The sequence below is a fragment of the Mustela erminea genome, chromosome 16 (genome assembly GCF_009829155.1).
Source record: "Mustela erminea isolate mMusErm1 chromosome 16, mMusErm1.Pri, whole genome shotgun sequence".
In the NCBI taxonomy this organism is placed as follows: Eukaryota; Metazoa; Chordata; class Mammalia; order Carnivora; family Mustelidae; genus Mustela; species Mustela erminea.
In genome coordinates, this window is record NC_045629.1 from 50,932,876 (window position 1) to 50,944,831 (window position 11,956).

The window sequence follows — 11,956 nt, forward strand, 5'->3', positions numbered from 1 at the left end:
TGCTAATTTCCAGGCTTTCTCATGTTTCAAGTTACAGTTTACTAAATATATATTAGCTGTACTATTGTTTTTCAGTTCCCTATACATTTATAACCAATAGTAACACAGTTTTTAATATTTTGACAAAACCTTATTTTTAAATCTGATTTTTATTATTTTTTTAATTCATTTTTTTGGGACAGAAGTTTTTTGTTTTTTTTTTTTAAGATTTTATTTATTTATTTGACAAAGAGAGATCACAAGTAGGCATAGAGGCAGGCAGAGAGAGAGAGGAGGAAGCAGGCTCCCTGCCGAGCAGAGAGCCCGATGCGGGACTCGATCCGACGACCCTGAGGTCATGACCTGAGCCGAAGGCAGCGGCTTAACCCACTGAGCCACCCAGGCGCCCTGGGACAGAAGTTTTAAAAGTTGGAGTACAATCATAATTTTTCCCGTTGATTGTTAACTTTGCTTTGCATGGTTTTGGGGTGCATGGTTTTTTTTTTTTTTAAGATTAACTTATTTATTTGAGAGAGAGAGAGAGAGATTGCGTGCACAGGCTGGGGGCAGGGGAAGAGGGAAAGAGAGTCTCAAACAGACTTTGAGCTGAGCACAGAGCATGATGCGGGGCTTGATCTCATGACCCAAGATCACGACCTTAGCCGAATTCAAGAGCTGGACACTTAACCGACTGCATCACTGAGATGCCCCTGGGTGCATGGTCATTTTTACCACCCCGCATTTACCGTACAAGGCGAAAACCACCTTTATGTGTTCTTGGAAATATTCTACACCTCCGTCTCTGTCACCGTGGCCTCTCCACTCATGAGCCCATCATGCCAGTCCTACGGTGGCCAATGGCTTAGGAAAACCAGACTCTGAGAAGTCAAAATCTTTGGAGACGTTCACCAAAACGTCTCATTCCATCTGTTCAGATTAAAGGATTTTCTAACCTAGGCCTTGATCTTGACACAGACCTGCCTTGATTTTTTTTTTTTAAGATTTTATTTATTTATTTGACAGACAGAGATCACAAGTAGGCAGAGAGGCAGGCAGAGAGAGGAGGAAGCAGGCTCCCTGCTGAGCAGAGAGCCCGATGTGGGGCTCGATCCCAGGACCCTGGAATCATGACCTGAGCCGAAGGCAGAGGCTTCAACCCACTGAGCCACCCAGGCGCCCCTGCCTTCATTTTTTTATGAAATCCAATCTCTGAGCTGAAGAAGTCCAACACTTCTCTTGTCCCAACGCTGCCAGACTGAAGGAGCATCTTCGAATATCCACGAGCCTTCTGGCTTTCACACCTCAATCTCAAACTTGGTTTTCACCTCAGCGGCTCCTCAACATTGTGTAGCTGTCAGTGAGACTTGGCAATAGCCACCCAATCCCGTTACCTTTGTCTCTACCTTTTCCTTCCAAGTCTCAAATAACTTATCTGTTGCACCCACTAGTGTATTTGCTCCTCCTGGTACCCGTGCCCAAATCACCCCCCACCCCGCCCACCGTGGGAGATATAACAGCTGAATGGCCACTGGTATTAGCAGCCACCAGTGATGGGTGGGGTCCTCACGGCCAGCCCGGTGGTGTGGGATCCACTTCTGAACCCTCACTTTATTGCCTGCTTTTTGGGATCACCCTCAGCACCAACTGTTACAGCTTAGAGTCTTTGAGAGTTTGGGGTGCAAGATGTTTAACAGAGACTAGCACCTGTAAAAGGATGTGAGAGGAAGCAGGACAGCTTTGAGGAAGAAGTTAGCTGCTACACCCACCCAACAAAGCCTTTAGCAACATAACAGAAAAATCTGGAGCATACACTTAATGTCATCCTCTCCCTAGTTAGGCCAAAACTGTTACGTTTTAATATCCCCACTTTTCTCAGTCACCAGACTCAGGATCTCCCGGGCAGGCACGACCTTGGATGAAGCAGTTTAAGCAGCTAAGGCCCCACGTAGAAGGAGCTGACCCAGCTGGGTAGCGCATCCCTCCTTGAAGGGGGACCTGGGCCACACCTCTGTGTCTGCCCCTCAAGGGAGAGACCTTCCTCCCTCCAGACTCTGCCTCACCTGACAGCATCAACGATGTTCATTCCAGTTGTAAACCTATCGTAGAATACCCCAGAACTGGAGTCAAGTCTAAGAGCATAAATCTCATCCTGAGAATGGAAACCAGAAGTCATTTATTCATACATTTTGGAGAAAAAGCCACTTTTTATTATTCTTTATCACAACATGGATACTAGCAAAGAAAATAGGCATTTATATTTTCCTCTTTTAAGTCTCCAAGAACAAAAATCTTGAATGATTTTTCCTTGGAAGAGCAGAGTCATCTAGTAAACGCTGTTGCTAATATGCAATTAAACTGTACAAAATTAAACACATCTCATATGACTGTCACGGGGCCCTCTGAAGAGCTGAATCACATACACAAAAGAAAACTCCTCTAGAAGAATAACAGAAACATGGAAACCGAGAGGAAGTCTCCCTGTTAAAGACCCAGCAGGAAGGGAGCTTGGAGGTTAGCCACGACCTAAATTCCTACAGTGCTGAAATAACACAATTTTAGTCAACCAACCAATGTTTACTTGGCATTGTTGCCTCTGAGGTTGTGCGGGGTCCTGAGGGGAAGCTGAGGGCCACCGAGACTGACTGGCTCCTCCAGGGTCCCCCCAGGGTCATGCTGCTGCCCAAACCAGGGCTGAAGCCCAGGCCTCCCAACTGCGAGAACAATGCACCTTACCCTCTTCAGGTTGCTTTTGCTTCTTCAGGGAGTGATGAGTTTGGTATCCATGTGGAAATAAAACAGCAAAATCAGAGCTATCTCTTCTTTTCTTCCATAACGCTGCTCCTTTTTTGAGATCCCCTTCCGCGGATGCCAGCAGAGGGCACTGACTCTGGGTGTGTTTTCCACCGCCAGCCACACCTTCTCGGCCACAGCCAGCCTTACCTGCGCTGCAGGGAACCGGATTTCCCTGGGGATCCTGCCCGCATCGCCCCTCCCCCCCCCACCAACCAGGGCAGCCCTTAATCTATGACTGGCAGGAATGGGTTATACCTGTTCCCATCCCTGTCCTCTGATGGGACAACCCTTGAGGTGTGACTTACCCCTCCCCAAGTCACCTCTGTTTCATGTCACTCCCTTACATGGTCCTCTTTTCTTCCCTGCCCCACTTCCTTATTCTCCTAATGATTTTTCCTGGGAACACTCCCTGATACATCATTTTCTTATGAATTTTCCTGCTCCCAGAATCTGTTTCCAGGGAATACAAGTGAAAAACCACCAACTCTGAAATAATATTATTGTATCAAGACTTATTATTAAGATAATATAATCCATTTATTATTATTATTATTATTATTCTCGATTTAAGACATGTTATTGAGCCTCTCATATCTAAATTCCCTCCTGTGGAAACGTGGAAACTTCTCTCTTCCTCCCCTCCATCCCCTTCTTTCCCTCCCCTTCCTCCCTCCCTCCCCATCCCCCATCCCAACTGTCTGTTTGTATGTGGGTGTAAATTGGGGGCTTGGCACTGAATTAGAGAAGCTGGCCAGGTCAGTGCTCTGGTGTGCAGTGAGACTACAGCCAGATAACTTGCTGACGTGTCTGTTACTAATGCCGATGACGAAAGGGTGAAAAAAAATGTTTTCCAAATCTGGTGGATCAGTGGGCCAAGAGAAATGATATTTTTTCACACCCCTCATGGGATTAGACCACTGAACGGTTTTATAAGCACTTGTTGGCAGACTGGAAAACACAGCCAGGTAACTCTCAGAGGGGACAGGAGCGATGCAGGGGACAGGGTGGAAAGTAGTAGCTGAACGGGAGGGAGTGGAAGAGGCAGAGGCTGAAGCGTGCAGTTGGGACCTGGGGCAAGGACAGGGGGCCTGGTCCAGTGAGGCCCTGGGAGCCTAGAGAGAGTGGGATGCGATGGCCGTAGGAAGGCCTGGGGGCATCACTAGAAAAGGTGAAACTGCAAGGGGACACAGGACAAATAAACATCCAAGGAAGAGAAACTTCCACAATATTTGTGATCCCTTACTAACTGCCAGGCAATATGGTGGGTAACTGTCAGAGACTTTCGGCTGAAAAACTCTAACCCATCCCATTTGTGTAAGAAGAGCCTGTACTGGCCAACCATGGTGATTGGAATTTCCACAATTAATCAAGCTATTTGATTACGGCAATATTTCCCAACCTGTACCTGATGAAGTCCCAGCACCTAAGTCAGGTTCGGTGGGGTGAGGAGGTTCGGAGCCGACGACTAAAGAAAGAATTCTTAAGACGTCGTTGGTGCAAAATGGTGGTTTATTAAAGCACGGGGACAGGACCCGTGGGCAGGAAGAGCGGCTGCCCCGGGTTGTGAGGGTAGGCATGTTATATACCCCGCGGTTGGGGGGAGGTGGTGAAGGGATGGGAGGTTTCAACAGAGTTCTCACATGTTAGGGAGGGCCTACAAGGTGCCGGGGGGAGGCCTTGCCCTTATGGCTTGATCAATGTCGTCTTCAGGTCAGGCACTAACATCAAGATAATTGGGGGATTCTTGGTGGGGTATTATGATCCTGCTGTCATTTACATTCCCTTCTACCTCAGTCTCCTCCAGTTTATGGTGGGAGGGAGACATTAGGGCTTCAGGAACCAAGAGTTATTTGCCTCTGGAAATTTGTGCTATTGATAAGGTAACCTCCCTGTTTAGGCCTCTAGGACATCTGTAGAGCAAGGGAGATTCCTGTTCTGCAGGACTGTGATCCCTGCAAGTTAACTATTTATCGTTTTATGGCAGTCAAGGGTGCCTGAGGAACGCTACACATATGGAGGGGAGCGGGTGAAGAGGGGGTGCAAGGTGCCAGCTTTTACTTTGTCCTCAGCCAGCCTCCTGCTCCCTCATCATTCCCCCCAAACAATTTTGACCCTTAAATCTTTAAGGTGGTTGAAGGTGGAAGGTCTCATCTTCTGTAACTTCTTCGTGCTGAATAGGGGCGTAGAGCGTCCCTACCTACTGGGGTCAATATTGATCAGGGTAGGAATGTATAAGGGAGTTATGAAAGGTGGAGGCAGCTGAATCCAGCGCTGACAGTGAAGAGGCGTCCTCGCGCGCGACAAGGATCGTCTGCCGTGGTGTAGTCATTGTAGCAATGGAGTCTCGGCACCAAGTAGAGAAACATGGAACAAAGCAACATATTAAGATTAATAAGGCGATAAGAATGAGAAGCCCGAAAAGGAGATTTGGGCATAGCCCTCCTCCAAGCCAGGAACTTAACCAATCACTAAAAGAGAAAGAAGGATCTTGTAGGGCCTTAATCTGGGTGTTCATATCCTTTATTATTCCTGTGACATTTTTGCGATAGTCTGGGATGTATACGCAACATTCTGTCTTGATAATTGCGCATGTGCCACCCTGGGCTGCTGTCAGGACATCTAAGGCCATCCTATTTTGTAGGACTGCCTTGCGTATTTGTGAGACTTCGGTATTAAGGAGGAAGATGCCATTTAGTGAATCATTGAGTGCCTTTGTAGTATGTTTATTAAGGGCTTCTACATGCCACATGACATCCTCTAGTCCCGCAGATGGAACAAAAATGGATGCTAAGTGATCATACCATTTAAAAACAGATCGCTTCCATCTTTGTTTTAAATTGGAGAGATTAGCTGGAGTTGTAATGGTTTTAGTAATGTGCCCATGAATCCAGGCAAATCCCAAAGTATAGCGACCTATCCACCCTGGAGGAAGCCAGGGCCACAGGTTTGTTCCACATATCCAGTGGGTTCTGTTTGGAGCTGGCCATCTAATGCCAGGTCGCCTTGCCCAGTCAGTAGCAAACCAGTCAGTAGCCTGGAGTACTATTACTTGGGAACACATTTCTAGTGATAGACATCCCAGATATCGTGTGTTATTTGCCCAAGTACCACTCGTATGATTCTTTTGTTCCCAGCATAAAACTGCCTTTTGACTGAGCCGTCCAATCGTGGGCGTGAGCCACAGATGCACATCCCAGATTTGATATATACCATCCTTAGTATAGCGATAAGGAGGGTTTCATAACTTAGGCCCATATTTGATTGGGGAGTAATGGCTTGATAGCAATCCCCTTTCCTTCCAAATAGCTCCATGGGCATGTGGTACCAGGAAAGCATATTTGGAATCAGTATAAATGTTAATTCTTGGGCTTTGGCAATTGCAAAGTGCTAGTGAGCACTATGGCATACCTAGCTTTTCTTATTCTTTCTATGAAAACTACTGTCATCAGAAAACCAACTGTCATTCGTATTTTTAACAGGGGCATCTTAAGATGGCCCTGGCCATATAGAGTAAGCAAGATCAATAACCTTTTTTGCTCTATAGAGAAAGAAGTACAGTGGTCAGGTTCAGGCATACAGGTAGCTAGGTTTAAAGTTTGACAAATTTTAAGTATTATTTATGGCATATCTATAAGTATAGTCCAATATTTAATTAGTTGGCCTCCATCATCCATTGGTGGCCTTTGGCTTCTAAGACAAATCTGGACCTGATGTGAAGTCATTACAGTCAGGGACTGTTCCATAGTGAGCATTGAGGCTCCTTTTATGAGGGCTGTTCTATGCTTAGCTAAAGCATCTGTTTGCAATTGCACCTCAACAGAGGTGGCCTCTAGGATAAATATGACTAAGGGATGAAACCAATAAGAAGACCTTTGAGTGGTCCAGCCTTAACAATATCCTGATTACAGAGGATCACTGGCAAGTGAGAAAACTTGTCAAGAGATAAGGGGAGTTTCCCCCATGCATCATCCAATCCACTCATAAAGAAAGTGGAGTCCTCAATTGTCTCCACAAGTCCATAGTTAATCCTATGGAGTGCGATAGGCTGGCTTTTAGGCAATTTCATTATTCCAGCCACACACAAGGTGTTAGTCAAGTTATACAATTGTAGGGGAATCAATCCCATTTTTCCAGTTGTTTAATCATGTGTGAGGGGGTTCTACTAATATCCCCACAAAATAAAAAGCAAGAAGATCATTTAAATGAGCTATTGTGTAACTTCTCTGAAGTTTACCTCAAATTGTTTAGCTTAGGTAAACAAACATTTAAAGACAATCAAATCTAGAATTTAACACCCATAAAGGTGTGTTACTAAAACATAATTTTTCTCTCTAAAATAACCCTAATTTCCAGAGATAGCCAAATCAGGACTAATTCACTTGTGAAACAAGTCCAGTTTTAACAAACTTGGCTCATTATTTACATAAGCTCAGCAAGAACAGTGAGTGTGATCAATAGAACTTTTAGAATCTGCTTTGCTGGAACTTTGTATAAGGAATCTCTAGGTTGAACTTTTAGTAGCCTCTCCGGGCCAGAAGCCAAGCCCTGTACTTGCCATGAGGCATGCCTGCAATACCTTTGGGCGAATTCCTCTTCCCGAGACTGCACCTACCAAGGAGTGACATTCTTTACTCACCTGGTGAGGCTGCTGGGAACTCTGTAAGCAAGGTATCAGGCCAACAGTCCCAAGGGGCTTTATGGCTCCAGGTTTCATAAAGTCAACCTTAGTTCCTTAAAGCTGTCTGGTCATATCTGAGTCTTTTCAAATATGACATCCCAGTCAAAGCCTTGGTAAAATAACCCGTGTTTCCAATTCTTTCCTGTTACAAGGAGAACAGATTCTTATTGAACTTATGCAAATGACTGAATGCCATGGAAGAAAGAATACTTACTGAGACCTTTTGGTTTCAGAGGGTTCAGATAGAGAGAAAAGGTGAATGCTTTGAGCACTTTTACAAATGAGCACTTTTACATCTCTATAAGCTACAGATAACTAGGAGCGAGTATCCCTAGTCTTTAAGAGCAAACATTAGAGAGAACCAGCAATGTTTAAAGTAAGACAAAACATTAAGAGACACAACACTATAATCTTTTAGTTCATTTAGTCCCATGTTACTAATTCTGGTGAATGCGGCTTTAGTCAGTTTTGGAAATTCTTACCCATTTCAGTTTTAGGATTTTCAAGTATATCAAATATCTGTATTTGTCCTGAAAGTCCTTTATAGGAATCTCCTTGAAGATAAAACTCATTAAGAATAAGAGAATTAAAACAATTATAAATGACAAAAACTCAGAATGGATATGGTTAGAGCTAAAGAGACACGGGAGTTTACAATTTAGCTGCAAGGAAATCAGGTTATTTCTGTGATACATAACTTTTCCATAATTACAGTATCAAGCGGTGATCTCTCAAAACGTTAAAACTTTAGGAAGTGCGTAGAATCTCTAGAATAGTTATAGTATTTTTCCAAATGTAACCCAAGGTTTATCATTGGTTCAGTAGTACTTCATGAGCAACTTCGCATACCAAGGAAAAGCCCGAGTTAAAGAGATTTACAATTTAAATCCTGTCAACATTTGCTAAAATCTTGGAAAGTTTTGAAGCACATGCCTAAATATAATTAGGGATGTTGACACCTGATAAAACTGAACATAGAAACTGGTTTTTCTGGGCAGGCAAAGAGAAAACTATTTACATTTTCTTAACAGCAGATCAATTGATCTAAGAAAACATTGTCCTTTTGAACAGAGACAATTTCAGTCTTGTACCAATGTACCTTTAAAACCCATTCATTTCAATCTTAATCCATTCTTGACCATAGCTAAAATTCCTTTTCTGAAGATTTCCCTTCACAAACCTTCTACAACTTTCCTTTGCATTCAGGTTTTGTCCCAAGCCATTTCCTTCCAAACAACCATCTCATTTAGGACAAAATTACCTTCCTTTACCTTCAACAAAATGTATTCCCATTCCTTAAATCTTTCTTACATATCTCCTACTTTCCTACATACAGAGTTTCCCTTTATTTCCATCAGTCTTAGTTATACTAAGCAGAACTTTGTATTCTTAGAAACACCTTTAGTTATTAACCAATTGTGAACTGTTACAATAGAATTCTTCAGGTGGCAATTTATGAATCAGTTAAGTGGCAAACAAGTTTACCAGCAGATTTAAATACTCTTAGTTTCTTTGCAGTAAGAAGTCAAAAGCCCAACCCTACATCCAGTAATTAACGACTTAGCACTTTATCCTGTTTGGTTAAGATATAGATGTCCACAATTCAATTCCATTTGTCATCCAAGCAAAACTTTAAAACTTTCAGGTTACCAAAGACTTTGAAAGCTACTTCAGCAATTACCCATTAGAACTTTGAGACAGACAATTAACCATCAGTTTAGTCATTTCTTCACTAACAAATTTTAATAAATAACACAAGCTTATTTGACCTTCAGTAAACTTTGAAGTTTCACATTTACTCCTGTTAACTTAAAAGACACATCTTATCTTAATTAAGCCAACAAACTTAACTTAGTTCCAATACTGATTTATGTTCCACCTGGACGCACTCCACTTTGAATGTTTACCTGAGACATGGTTGGGAAGATCTGGAGTGGGGGTGTTAGGTCCAGGGGGTGTTCTTGTTGCTCCTTGATAGTGAAGAGAGAAGGAGCCATGGTGCATGATCTAGAAGCTAGTCATGCAGGCTGCACGCACGTTGGTGCAGAAACAGAAGGGGAAAACAGGAAACAAAGTGCTGCCAGGAGGCAGAGAAAGGATTCCCAGTTTTAGAGCTCATAAGCCCCAACAGAGGAGCAGACACCATGCTTTCCCACCAACAAGGCGGGGAGGGGTTAGGCAGTCCAAGTCAGGCCAGAGAACACAGGGAAACTTCCCCGAAACAAAGAGAGTTTCGGCAGCTGCTTGGGAATATTCCTTATGGTCTCTGTCTCGAGTTAGACCAACCCCAGTTGGCTCCAGTTATAGCCATTAACATGGGAAGTGAGTGAGGGAGAAGCCCCCACATCTATTAGGAGAAACAGAAATAAAGCCAGAGTCCCCTTTGCGAGGGATGGCCCAGCAACCTGGGTTTACTAGAAGAAGGCTTATTTACGTAATTACCATCCAATATGTCAGGAGAAAGTTTACTAGCTGACTCATTTGGGCAAACACATTCCACAAAAGCCCCTTAGTCTGGGGTCCTGGTGCAGAGCAATGAAGGCCTAGGTATGAGCCCTGAAGGTATCCTAGGTCCATTTGCCCTGTTTCCTGCAGAGGAGATCTAACTGATAGATCCCACTGAGGCCATGCAGTGTTACAGGAGATCAGTCCTTTCCCAAGTTTTGCAATCCAAATTATTTCCAGTGGATTAAAAGGCACCCCAAGGTAGAGTCCTTGGGAACTGAAGAAGCCTACTGAGGCCATGCTTCCAGAAAAGTAATGAAGGTCCATTACCAAATCCCCTAACTCCTGGGTGGCGTCCCACACAGGGTATGTCAGAGGTTTTAGGTGTCAAAAGCGACCGGAGGCGTCCCTCAAGATACGCTATTGATCACCATCATGCCTTAAAAGGCCCTGGAGGGGTGCCGGCGTCCCTCCACTTCCCCATCGCATCCTAGGCTGCAGATGGGTGCCTGGTGAATGGACTAGGAAATTGTGCCATGCCATTGTCTGTCCTGAAGACTGCATACTGTTTTGCCATATTAACCCATGGAAATACTAGAAAAGTTTGGCAAGGGGAAATTACCCAATTTCATAGCTTTAGGCAGTTTGCAGAAGACACTGACGAAAAACAGTAAAGACTGAAATCCATCATGGTCTATGCGACATTCCAACACATGTGGTCCTTGCAGCCAACTTCCCTAGGAAACGGTCCCCGGTTGCGTTTTAATTCAATCGGGTACTGGTTTCGGCCGGCTCCCAGTGGAGGTCCCGCGGCCAGAAGTGGCTAGACCAGGGATGTGGAGGGGATCACATTAGATCAATCAGGAGGAAACCTCACACAGGAGTCTTAAGATTGGCAGCCGTCCTGGTGACTTAGGTGGCTGTCCCGTGCCCAAGAGAGACAACTTTCTATAAGAACAGAAATAGAGTGAGGCCATCAAGTTTCTGGGTCTTATTGCCATTCCGGCCAGGGTACTAACTTACAGCCAAAAGGCAGACGCTCTCCTCCCCGTGGAGTAGCCACGGGCTAGAGGATTACAGCCTGAGCAATTGACATGCAAGTGTTCCAATAAGACCATACTCCTTGAAAAAGCCCTGGAATGAGAGTACAGGAAAAGGAGAGAAAGTACTCACCAATTTTGCACCGAAGCTCAGAGTCCAAATGTAAAGACTCACAAATCTCCTGGCTGGCTCGCCAAAAATGATGAAGTCCCAGCACCTAAGTCAGGTTCGGTGGGGTGAGGAGGTTCGGAGCCGACGACTAAAGAAAGAATTCTTAAGACGTCGTTGGTGCAAAATGGTGGTTTATTAAAGCACAGGGACAGGACCCGTGGGCAGGAAGAGCGGCTGCCCCGGGTTGTGAGGGTAGGCATGTTATATACCCCACGGTTGGGGGGAGGTGGTGAAGGAATGGGAGATTTCGACAGAGTTCTCACATGTTAGGGATGGCCTACAAGGTGCCGGGGGGAGGCCTTGCCCTTATGGCTTGATCAATGTTGTCTTTAGGTCACGCATTAACATCAAGATAATTGGGGGATTCTTGGTGGGGTATTATGATTCTACTGTCATTTACATTCCCTTCTACCTCAGTCTCCTCCAGTTTATGGTGGGAGGGAGATATTAGGGCTTCAGGAACCAAGAGTTATTTGCCTCTGGAAATTTGTGCTATTGATAAAGTAACCTCCCTGTTTAGGCCTCTAGGACATCTGTAGAGCAAGGGAGATTCCTGTTCTGCAGGATTGTGATCCCTGCAAGTTAACTATTTATCATTTTATGGCAGTCAGGGGTGCCTGAGGAATGCTACACATATGGAGGGGAGCGGGTGAAGAGGGGGTGCAAGGCGCCAGCTTTTACTTTGTCCTCAGCCAGCCTCCTGCTCCCTCATCATACCCAAGGCACAAGGACCTTGAATTCATGACCATGAACTTGCACGAAGAAAAAATATTTATCTTTATATTCATTCTCATCAAACTGAAAGTTTAATTATGAATGTAGTCAACAAAGCTTAACACTGCCTAAGAC

The 11,956-nt window shown here is 44.5% G+C and overlaps 1 long non-coding RNA gene across 1 annotated transcript; it reads right to left on the reverse strand.

Annotated features, from left to right (window-relative positions):
* Window positions 1–1,124: 1,124 nt before the first annotated feature.
* On the reverse strand, window positions 1,125–3,128 carry LOC116575382. Its single transcript, XR_004279747.1, has 4 exons — window positions 3,078–3,128; window positions 2,713–2,924; window positions 2,040–2,128; window positions 1,125–1,683 (listed from the first exon to the last, which is right to left on the reverse strand). It is a non-coding gene; the product is annotated as an uncharacterized LOC116575382 (long non-coding RNA).
* Between the last annotated feature and the right edge of the window lie 8,828 nt (window positions 3,129–11,956).